The sequence below is a fragment of the Littorina saxatilis genome, linkage group LG6 (genome assembly GCF_037325665.1).
Source record: "Littorina saxatilis isolate snail1 linkage group LG6, US_GU_Lsax_2.0, whole genome shotgun sequence".
Lineage (NCBI taxonomy): Eukaryota > Metazoa > Mollusca > Gastropoda > Littorinimorpha > Littorinidae > Littorina > Littorina saxatilis.
This window is the reverse complement of record NC_090250.1, coordinates 11,594,117-11,603,797: the sequence shown is the minus strand read 5'-3', so window position 1 is coordinate 11,603,797 and position 9,681 is coordinate 11,594,117. Positions and strand designations below refer to the sequence as shown.

The 9,681-nt window shown below is 43.4% G+C and overlaps 1 long non-coding RNA gene across 1 annotated transcript; it reads left to right on the top strand.

Moving 5' to 3' along the window:
• The first annotated feature begins 1,232 nt into the window (after nt 1–1,232).
• Nucleotides 1,233–6,183, top strand: LOC138968526 (uncharacterized). Its single transcript, XR_011456214.1, has 3 exons — nt 1,233–2,621; nt 3,243–3,329; nt 3,561–6,183. It is a non-coding gene; the product is annotated as an uncharacterized lncRNA (long non-coding RNA).
• Nucleotides 6,184–9,681: the final 3,498 nt, after the last annotated feature.

Genomic DNA, 9,681 nt, shown 5'->3' with positions numbered 1-9,681 from the left:
AAACTTTGGGTAAAAACGTTATATTTGAGGGTGTATAAAGAGTAACAGCAGGTATTCCTGGCGTGTGGTCACATAATTACAACCCCCAACCTAAAATGTAAAGCTCTTTGGGCGAAAAGAGACAGTTTTTTTGTGGCTAGATTATATTACTTTAATCCAAGAAATAAGTAAACCTGGAGTCAAAGCTATTTTGTGGGTATGGATGGGCCTGGATCGCAAGACTGAGGGAGTTGGGGGGTTGGTGGGCGTTGGTTCGGGAGGGGAAGAGATCATTATGGCTTGTAGAGCGACAGTAAACTTGCAGAACTTTAAATTGTGGTACTTTTCAATGATGTGTCTATTTGGTCAGTCATCTCACTGAAAAAGTGTATATCATCTACGAGAAAGCACTTGAGGAATGTGTGTGTGTGTGCATGTGCGTGTGTGTGTGTGTGTACAACTCTTCTTTTTACGCACATCCTCAAACAAACAGCGAAAGAACGAACAAACACACAATTACACATAGACGCACGCACGCATGCACGCACACACACAAAAGCACGAGCACGGCATTATTATGCGTAGCTGCGCGCATGAAAACTGAACTATATTGTTCGACCGCAGCTAGAAGCTAGAAGCCTTACTGCACGACTCTTGATCATGCTCTTCACGCTCAAAGAGTGTTTCTCAACAATCACTTCGTACCCTTCATCGTTGGTGGTGCATTACAATACAGTCAAACCTGTCTTTGTGACCTCCTCTCAAAAGAGAGTACTTGCTCACAGAGACCATCCCTAGGATCATAGACAAGTGTTTCGTCTATGGATTCACCTCTCCATGTCGACCCCATCTCTGTAGTGACCTTATTTGGTAGTTTCCTTGGATGGTCAATATAGACAGGTTGGACTGTACAAGTGTTTCTTCTGCTAGCAGTGTCGGAACGAGAAACGAATTTGCTAGGCCAGGACTGTAAACGCGCTTGATCTTTTTTTGATAATCGGCTGGGGTACAGCTATGCCCAGCCATGCGCGACCCGGGCGCAGCATGTTATGAGAGGTATGCAGGGATAACCGCTGTCAGTGGAAAACAGCATCAACATTCCATTTTTACATTTAGTCAAGTCTATATGTGCGTCTATGTGTAATCGAGACGAGGGTGTGGTGTTTGTGTGTGCGTGCGTGTGTGTGTGTGTGTAGAGCGATTCAGAGAAAAACGTAGGCTACTGGACCGATCTTCATGAAACTGAACATGAGAGTTCCTGCGGATGATATCCCCAGACATATTTTCTATTTTTTCGATAAATGTCTGATGACGTCATATCCAGCTTTTATTGATAGTTGAGGCGGCACCGTCACACCCTCACTTTTTTATCAAACAGGTTGACATGTTGGTCAAGCTATCTTCGTCAAACCCTGAACTATGGGATTGCATTTTAGGTTGGAAGCTTAAATAATTAATTGAGTTTGGTCATTAAAAATCTCAAAATCCTAGTTAAAATTTAAATTTTAGTTATCGATCAAAAAATGATTGAATCCAAAAACATGTCATGTTTGGATTTAAAAACAAGCTCAGAAAGTAAAAATAATAGGGCAAAGCGCACTTTCCTGTGAAACACTATATGCTTCTGCGCTATACAGGCTTAATTGTCACTTCCAAGTGATCAGCGAGCCGCGGGTAATCAGCAAATTCTGCAGCGGATTCAGTTTTTCTGTGAGTTCGCCAGATTGACTAACAAATTTATATATTAATTTCATTTCATACGACTGGTTGTTTTTCAAAGGAACTTCGATTCAGTGTTGCAAATTTAAATAATGAAATAAGAAAATCCATCAAGACCTGCTGTCGAACCGCATTTTGGATGTCACAAGGTAAGTAATGCTGAGATGAATCAAGCGTTTAGCGCAAAATTGAGCAGTGTAATACTTTACTGCAGGAAATGCACCCTTTTCTGGTCGAATTAGACCCCTTCTGCTGTAGTAAGCCTTGGCTAGTTGAAACCCAAGGACCAAGACTAGTTGCGCTCATCCCAGCGAAGCATGCGAACATATTACCAAATTTGCATAAAACTGTTTTCTTTATTTCTAAGTTCATTTTCAGAGTAAACCTAACATCTATATTATAATACGCGTGGGTTTTTTCGCCGTGTGGACGTATCTCCTACCAAACCCCGCCGATTTGGCCCCTGTCCCTCGGTTATCCCGTAGGAACGGATCGCGCTGAACACGATGCGCCGGGTTAGATTAATGAGTTCGAAAGCGAAATGGCTTTTTGAGGCCTTTCGGTTTCAAATTTCGTAGCAGACCAAATATCCCAGCTATCCCATTGGCCGAAAGCGAACGGTCTGACTAAACACTACGCGACCGCACCCCAGACGAACCTAGCCGTGTGTTTTATTTCTCTGACTTAAAACTCGGTACAAAGTATGATAATGTTGTGAAGATACTGGATATATAAAAAATATTACACGTACGTGCTTTAGTTTGAGGCCCCGCAAGGCAGTGCAAGGTCGCGTGCGGTCGCGTGCGGTCGCGCAGTCTTTAGTCAAAGCGGGGACATCACTCGGGGCAGCTGTCAAATCTGCCGCGTGTTGCATCGACTCGATATCTATGATCGACTGGTGGATCCTACAACTGGCTCTACAGGTAAATCCCATTTATCAGTCTGTAAAACTTTCTTAAAGTGTTCCTAACCTTGCTGTATTCTGCCACAGGGGTTATACTATAGAGATAGAGAATTTGCAACATTATTCGCCACGTTTCTCAGTCTCCCCCGCCATTTTCATTTGAGTCTTGACACGCCACGGCTGAACTGCAGGATTTTCGCTCTTTCAACGCTGCATTCTTTGGTTGTTTTCTAACCTAGGCATAGGTTGTCATTTAGTTATAATATGTGTTTGAATCATTATATATTTTAGACGTTTTAGATTTCCATTTCGTAAAAATCTATGACCCATGGTATAGGCCATACATGAGGGGGGAGGGAGGGCGGTGCTATTACCTGAAAACAGCACACACACGTGCCATTGGACATACCTTTATTGGGTGTGTGTTTGTGTGTGTGTGTGTGTGTGTGTGTATATGACTTTATATGCATGGATGCGTGTACTCGATTGTGTGTGTGTGTTTGGGGGTAAAAGAATCTTGCTTAGGCCATACATTGGGGGAGGGGGGGGGGGGGGTCTATTACCTGAAAACAGCATAGGGAAAATTGTGTTATGTAGACGTATTTTATGATTTTGCTAATACATTTTTTTTTCCTCCCAGTCCATATAGGTTTTCGCATCCATGGGAGGTAATCGGAACCGACCAACCAGACTGAGCCAGTAGCGCGACATATGTCGTGACAACCAGGTGACAGTATACGTAAAGTAGCGCGACATATGTCGCGACAACCAGCCTGAGGGTTAAAATGTGAAATTGGTTCTGCATTCTGCGAACATTACACCAATGAGCAAACGTATAAAGAGAAAATTTTGTTCATGTAGACGTAATCATGCAAACGTCATTCCTGCCGAAACAAATCATTTTTCAGTGTTGCATACTCCTGTGTATAAGGTGTAATTTTTTTTTCATTTTCTTCAGATATGGCGTCCCAACGACCAACTCACTGCGACCTCACTTCAAGACGGTGACCACAACTTAGCCTGTGAAGCGGTACCCGACTTCGACAAAAACAAAAGCAATCTTTCCAGACCATCATCAACCAATTGTCAGATGCAAAAACCAAAGCGAGCAAAGACTTCACACAACTAACCAATCTTAGGCGGGAAAATCAACGCCTCCAGTCGGCCACCTCATCTTCATCTGCACTACGTTCATCTACACCCACCGCTGCACCAAACAACCCTGCGGCAATAGCCAGCTCATCTTCATCTGCACTACGTTCATCTACACCCACTGCTGCACCAAACAACCCTGCAGCAATAGCCAGCTAATCTTCATCTGCACTACGTTCATCTACACCCACTGCTGCACCAAACAACCCTGCAGCAACAAGCACTCCTACAAACACATCAAAGGACGTCGACATTGTCGAGGTGGTTTGATGTCCTAACGCTCAGTCAAATCATGGATGACGACATGATTGACGCAACACAAAATTCAACACAATCCACAGACATGTTTGATGCAACACAAAACGCAACCCAGTTCACTTCAGATGACGCAGTCACATCGGGAGAAGCTCTCCAAGCATTGTCTCAGGAATAAACATTCACATTCAACACATTTTTTTACAACCTTTTCAGAGTCAGTAGTTGCGGGTAAAATCTGATCCCTGTTTTGAATTTTGTGGAATCATTTTGCGACATATCGATAAAGTCACGAGACAAAGAACATCAACAAAGACCATATGGGCAATCGTAGATTTTTGCGGGGGTGTAACGGAGATTGACTTTGTCTTTATAAGAATAGGAATCACATCATCTTAAACTCTACACACTGTGACAACTGCAACGCGTGTGACACACAGCATGACAAACAAAAAAGAGCCCCTGCAATGAATACTCCATGCTTGGTCCTATTTATCAGTTTTGGTGGCGCTGATTTGGCAAATGAAATGTTTTAATTATGTTGTGCTGGCTTGCAGCACAAGAGAAATATTAAACAAAAGCAAAGTTATTTCTTCAGGCCTAACCATCATAATGCCATATATATGCATGGTGATCTGTAAACTTTTGTTCTCCGTGCACAATGGTCAATGCATGTGTAAACATTTTGTTGTTCGCAGAATGCAGAACCAATTTCACATTTTAACCCTCAGCTAGGCTGGTTGTCGCGACATATGTCGCGCTACTTTACGTATACTGTCACCTGGTTGTCACGACATATGTCGCGCTACTGGCTCAGTCTGGTTGGTCGGTTCCGATTACCTCCCATGGATGCGAAAACCTATATGACCGTTTTTTTTTATTTTTCTCTCTGTTAATTCACCAGTGGCTATGTAACGTGTTACAGAATTGCACCAGTGTAAGGGGTTAACATTTTATTTTTCACTCATATGTTTGCTGAAGTGTACAAATTTTGTTCCATTTAGTGCTGGTTTTTTTTCCCCGTCTCAAGACATATTTGGTGATGTGTACAACTATTGTTCTCTGGGCACATTTTTTTGCACATTTATGTCCCTCACTTATGTCAATGTAGCCACTAATTTGTTTAAGTCCAGTCAATAGTACAAACGTTTCATTGTGGGCGACTCGAGCTGTCGGGGTACTGCGACGAGATTTCTTTCCCAATTATATGATTGGTTTTATATATTGTTTTACACATTTTAACTAGCATTCATCATCTTGGTTGAAGCGTGACAAAATGATTTTGTCACATTGATTGAATTCTGAGACTGTCCACATTGACTAAAATCTCAGAAAAGGGCACAATTTAACGCTGTTTTATTCTTTCCCAATTATATGATTTGTTATTGTTCACAGAACCCACTGTATATTTACCACTGGGTTACTTTTTCATTCCTATTTGCTGATGCGTAAAACTTTTTTTTGTACTGTGCACACTATTTGCTCATTTAATGCTGTGTTTATGTGTTTGTTTCACTCCCATGTGTCATATTTTCTGAGATTTCGGTCAATGTAGCCACTTTTTTTGTTTTGCCGCATTTAGTCTTTCCTTCGTAACTGTCTGCCTTCACCAAGCTGTAGATTCTTGCATTACTAATGGCGAGCAGCTACGCAAGAAAACAAAGAAAGTGTATTCAAGCGCCGAGCTGGTAAAAAGAAAATATCGCTACATTGACCGAAATTTCAGAAAGCGTCACATGTTTGCTGCTGTGTAAATGGTTTGCAGTTCATTGCACATTGAACGCTGCTTTTCTTAGGTTTGATGTTTTCTCACATTTTGTTGTTCTGTGTGTGCTAGCGCTTTTTGGGGGTAACTTTGTCGCAATTACTTCTAAATTTAATATGTTACTGTTGTCACTGCAAACTTGCATTCTCCCAGTAAGGTAATATATTGTACTACGTTGCAAGCCCCTGGAGCAAATTTTTGATTAGTGCTTTTGTGAACAAGAAACAATTAACAAGTGGCTCTATCCCATCCCCCCCCCCCCCCCCCCTCCCCCTTTCCCCGTCGCGATATAACCTTGAACAGTTGAAAACGACGTTAAACACCAAATAAAGAAAGATAGATCCCATCTCCCCCCCCTTTCCCCGTCGCGATATAACCTTCGTGGTTGGAAACGACGTTAAACACCAAATAAAGAAAGAAAGAATGTTGTCACTGCACAAGTCATGGCCAATCCACCACTGTGCCCTTTTTTATCTCCCAATAAATGTATGGCATTTTGTTCTGTACGCGCTTGCCATTGCACATTGAACACGTGTTTGTTGTTGCTTATTCATAATTAACTCTGTAATTAATGAAGAAGAAAAAATCCCGTGCAAAGCACGGGTATTACTAGTATCTATTATATTTTTTTGATAAGGAATTCAGTTCAATCATTTTCAATCTGTTTGTCTAAATTTATTAAATGAACAAACTAACTGATAAATTGTTCAACTTCCAAGCTGAAATGCAATCCCTTAGTCCAGACTGAATCAAAGATTGCTTGGCCAAAATTTCAATCTGTTTGGTTGAAAATTGAGGTGGTCACAGTATTGCCTCAACTTTCACTAAAAGCCGGATATGACATCATCACAGATATTTATTTATGTCACTTTGTTAGCACTTCAGTGGGTTTTGTGCTTAAAATCCACATTCTGAGACACTTTTATCTGGCATAAAAGACAGACAGATACAAACGCTACACAAATGTCCACATGCACAATACAATATACATGAAACTGGAAGAAGACATTTTTGGGGTTTTGTTTTACTCTTTATTAAGGATAAACATTTCTATAAATATATCCACCAGCAATTATTCAAAATAGTGAATAATACCCAATAGTATTGATCTAAAAAAAAAAAAATCCCACATTTAGCATGTGCAGGATATACCCAACATATTCTTTGGGATTGATTGTGTGTAAATACGCACTTTCATAAAACTGAAAGTGAGATCAATACATAAATAATCGAAAAAGAGGGAATCATAATGGTCTCAAAACAAGCAGGCAAACAAATAAACAAACCAAAATATGCGCACACACAAAAACAATAAAATAGTTGTGACTGAATTTTACATGTAAGATACTGACCATAGAAATGAAACCTTTTGTGGGTGGACCAGCATAAATAAGACGGCAGCGTAAATGTATGTAGACAAATGCAGTAAAAACAAGCTGTGTCAAGTGATATCAAAACATTTAGTCAATCTGTTGGCAATATGAAACTAAAAGATTGACATTGAAAATCTGGGATCAGTCATCGTTAAGACTGCTAAAATCTGGCTAGTCAAAACCTGTAAACTGAGACAGGTTACACAAGCTGGTCCCAGCGAAGCATGCCATTATGAGATCTTCTTCTTCAGCGTTCCAGAATTTTCTGGTTACGTGTGAGCTCGTTTGCCCATTTGGGTTCCCCAAACTATACTCTGAGAGCATAGTCAGCTTCACTCCGCTTTCGTTGAGTAGGCATGCTGGGTATTTTCGTGTTGCCATAACCCACCGAACTCTGACATGGATTACAGGATCTTTTCCGTGCGCACTTGGTCCAAGACAAAAAGATGGGAGGTTTACATTAGCTGTTTACTCTCCAAGTCACTGCCAGAACACAAACTTTGTGTGGTAGGCCCTGAAGCACTCGGACAGACACTTCTTCTTCTTCTTCTTCTTGGCGTTCGCAGAGGTTATACGATCAATCCAGCCCTGGTGATAAATGTTGTCGTTTTCTCCAACTCCTGTCGACTGCCGTATAGTTTGGTCTGCAAGGGAATTGGTGACGGCCACACTTCTTTTCGTTCCTCATCCAGTAAGGGACATCGCTGTAAGATGTGTTCCGCTGTGTGGTCTTCTTGACCGCAGGCACAGGTTGGTGATGGCGCCAGCTTGAACTTTCGGTTCATGTGAGCATTGAGCCTGTTGTGGCCAGTACGCAGCCTGATGAGGTTGACTTGCTGCTCTCTGGACATTGTGTGGTAGTCATCTCTGTTTGTCCTTGGCCTCATCAATGCCTTGATGATTGTCTTCTGCTCACTAAAGCTGACACTGTTTTCAGGTTGGTCTTCCACGGCTCCTTCTTTCGCCAGCTCATCTGCCCTTTCATTTCCTGGTATCCCACAGTGTGCTGGTATCCACTGGAGGACAACTCTTCTGGTTTGTCTGACCAGCTGTAATGCTTTGGCCAGCTGTGGGAGTTTGTCGTTCTCTAGGGCCTGAAGGACTGAAAGGGCGTCCGAGAGGAAGACAACTTGGTAGCAAGGGTCTGCGGAGTCCTGAACCAAGGAGGTGGCCTGCATGAGAGCTTCTGCTTCTGCTTTATAGTTTGTGCAGTGTTTGCCAGTGGCAACGCTGGATGTAGCTGTATGTCCCCGGGGAACTGGATCAGAATGCCAGCACCTCCATTGGGCACGGCGTTAGTTGCTGATCCATCGGTGTATACATGGATCCACGCCTCTTTTGGGTACTGTTCGTCGATCAGGGCTAAGGTGAGTGCCTGTCGAGCTGTGTCATTCTGATCTTCTCCTGAGGTAACATGTAGAACACTGGTGCAGATCTGGATGCCTGGTTTCTCTGTTGCCTTGGGGGTTTCCTCTTCTTCTTGAGTCAGAGGTAGAGTGTTCTGTGGGAGGACTTCCCTGTACTGTCGAGAAAGTCTCTTGCTCTCGTGTACAAAACTGCTCCGTTTGAGCCGGTTCTTGGTGAGGTTGCTCAGTCTGTGCTTCATGGGGTGGTCGGGTAGGCACTTGAGCTTCTCGGCCTGTACCATAGTCTTGGCTTCTCTTCTCTGACAGAGGGGTTGGATGGTGGTAAGCTTCTCCATTTCCTTGATGGGCGTGGATTTCATTGCACCAGTGATGAGTCGGAGGGCCTGGTTTTGCACACGGTCGAGGGTCTGCAGGTTTGTCTTGGCTGAGGTTGACCACGCTGTGGAGCCGTACTCGAGGTGGGGTCTGATTGTTCCCTGGTATACTGTCTTCAGTATCTTCTCGTTCGCTCCCCAGGTGGTACCTGCCAGCTTCCTGAGTATGGCTAGCTTGCGCCGGGCCTTCATCTCTGCCTGTGCAATGTGTGGTTTCCAGGTCTGCCGTCTATCAAAGGTGACACCAAGGTACGTTGCTTCTTCATCCTCTCTCAGAGGAGTTCCACCAAGCCTAATGGTTCCGGCTTTCTGCTTTGGCGACAGAGTCAATAGGGTGGTGGAGGATTTCTCCTTGTTGATGGAGACGCACCAATCTTCTGCCCATGCGTTCAGCCTATCTGCCGCTTGCTGCATTCTGTAGGTGGCAGTACTTGCGTGCTCCTCCTTGCACCAGATCACAAGGTCGTCTGCGCAGAGAGCAGCTTTGATCCCCTTGGGCATCTCAGGCACCAGATCGTCGATGAAGAGAAGGAAGAGTGTGGGGGAGAGGATTCCGCCCTGAGGGACGCCATGACGAAGGAGGAACTTCTTGCTTTTGGTCTGGTCGACGTTAACTCTTGCCCTGCGGTTATAGAGGTAGGAGCGAATCCACTGGTACATGTTGCTGGACACGCCTTTCCTCAGCAGTTTTACAAGGAGTCCATCTTTTCAGACCTTGTCAAGGGCCTTCTGAAGATCTATCCAGGTGACGAAGACCAGCTTCTGTTCCTGAAAGGCATCTTCAACTTCTTGC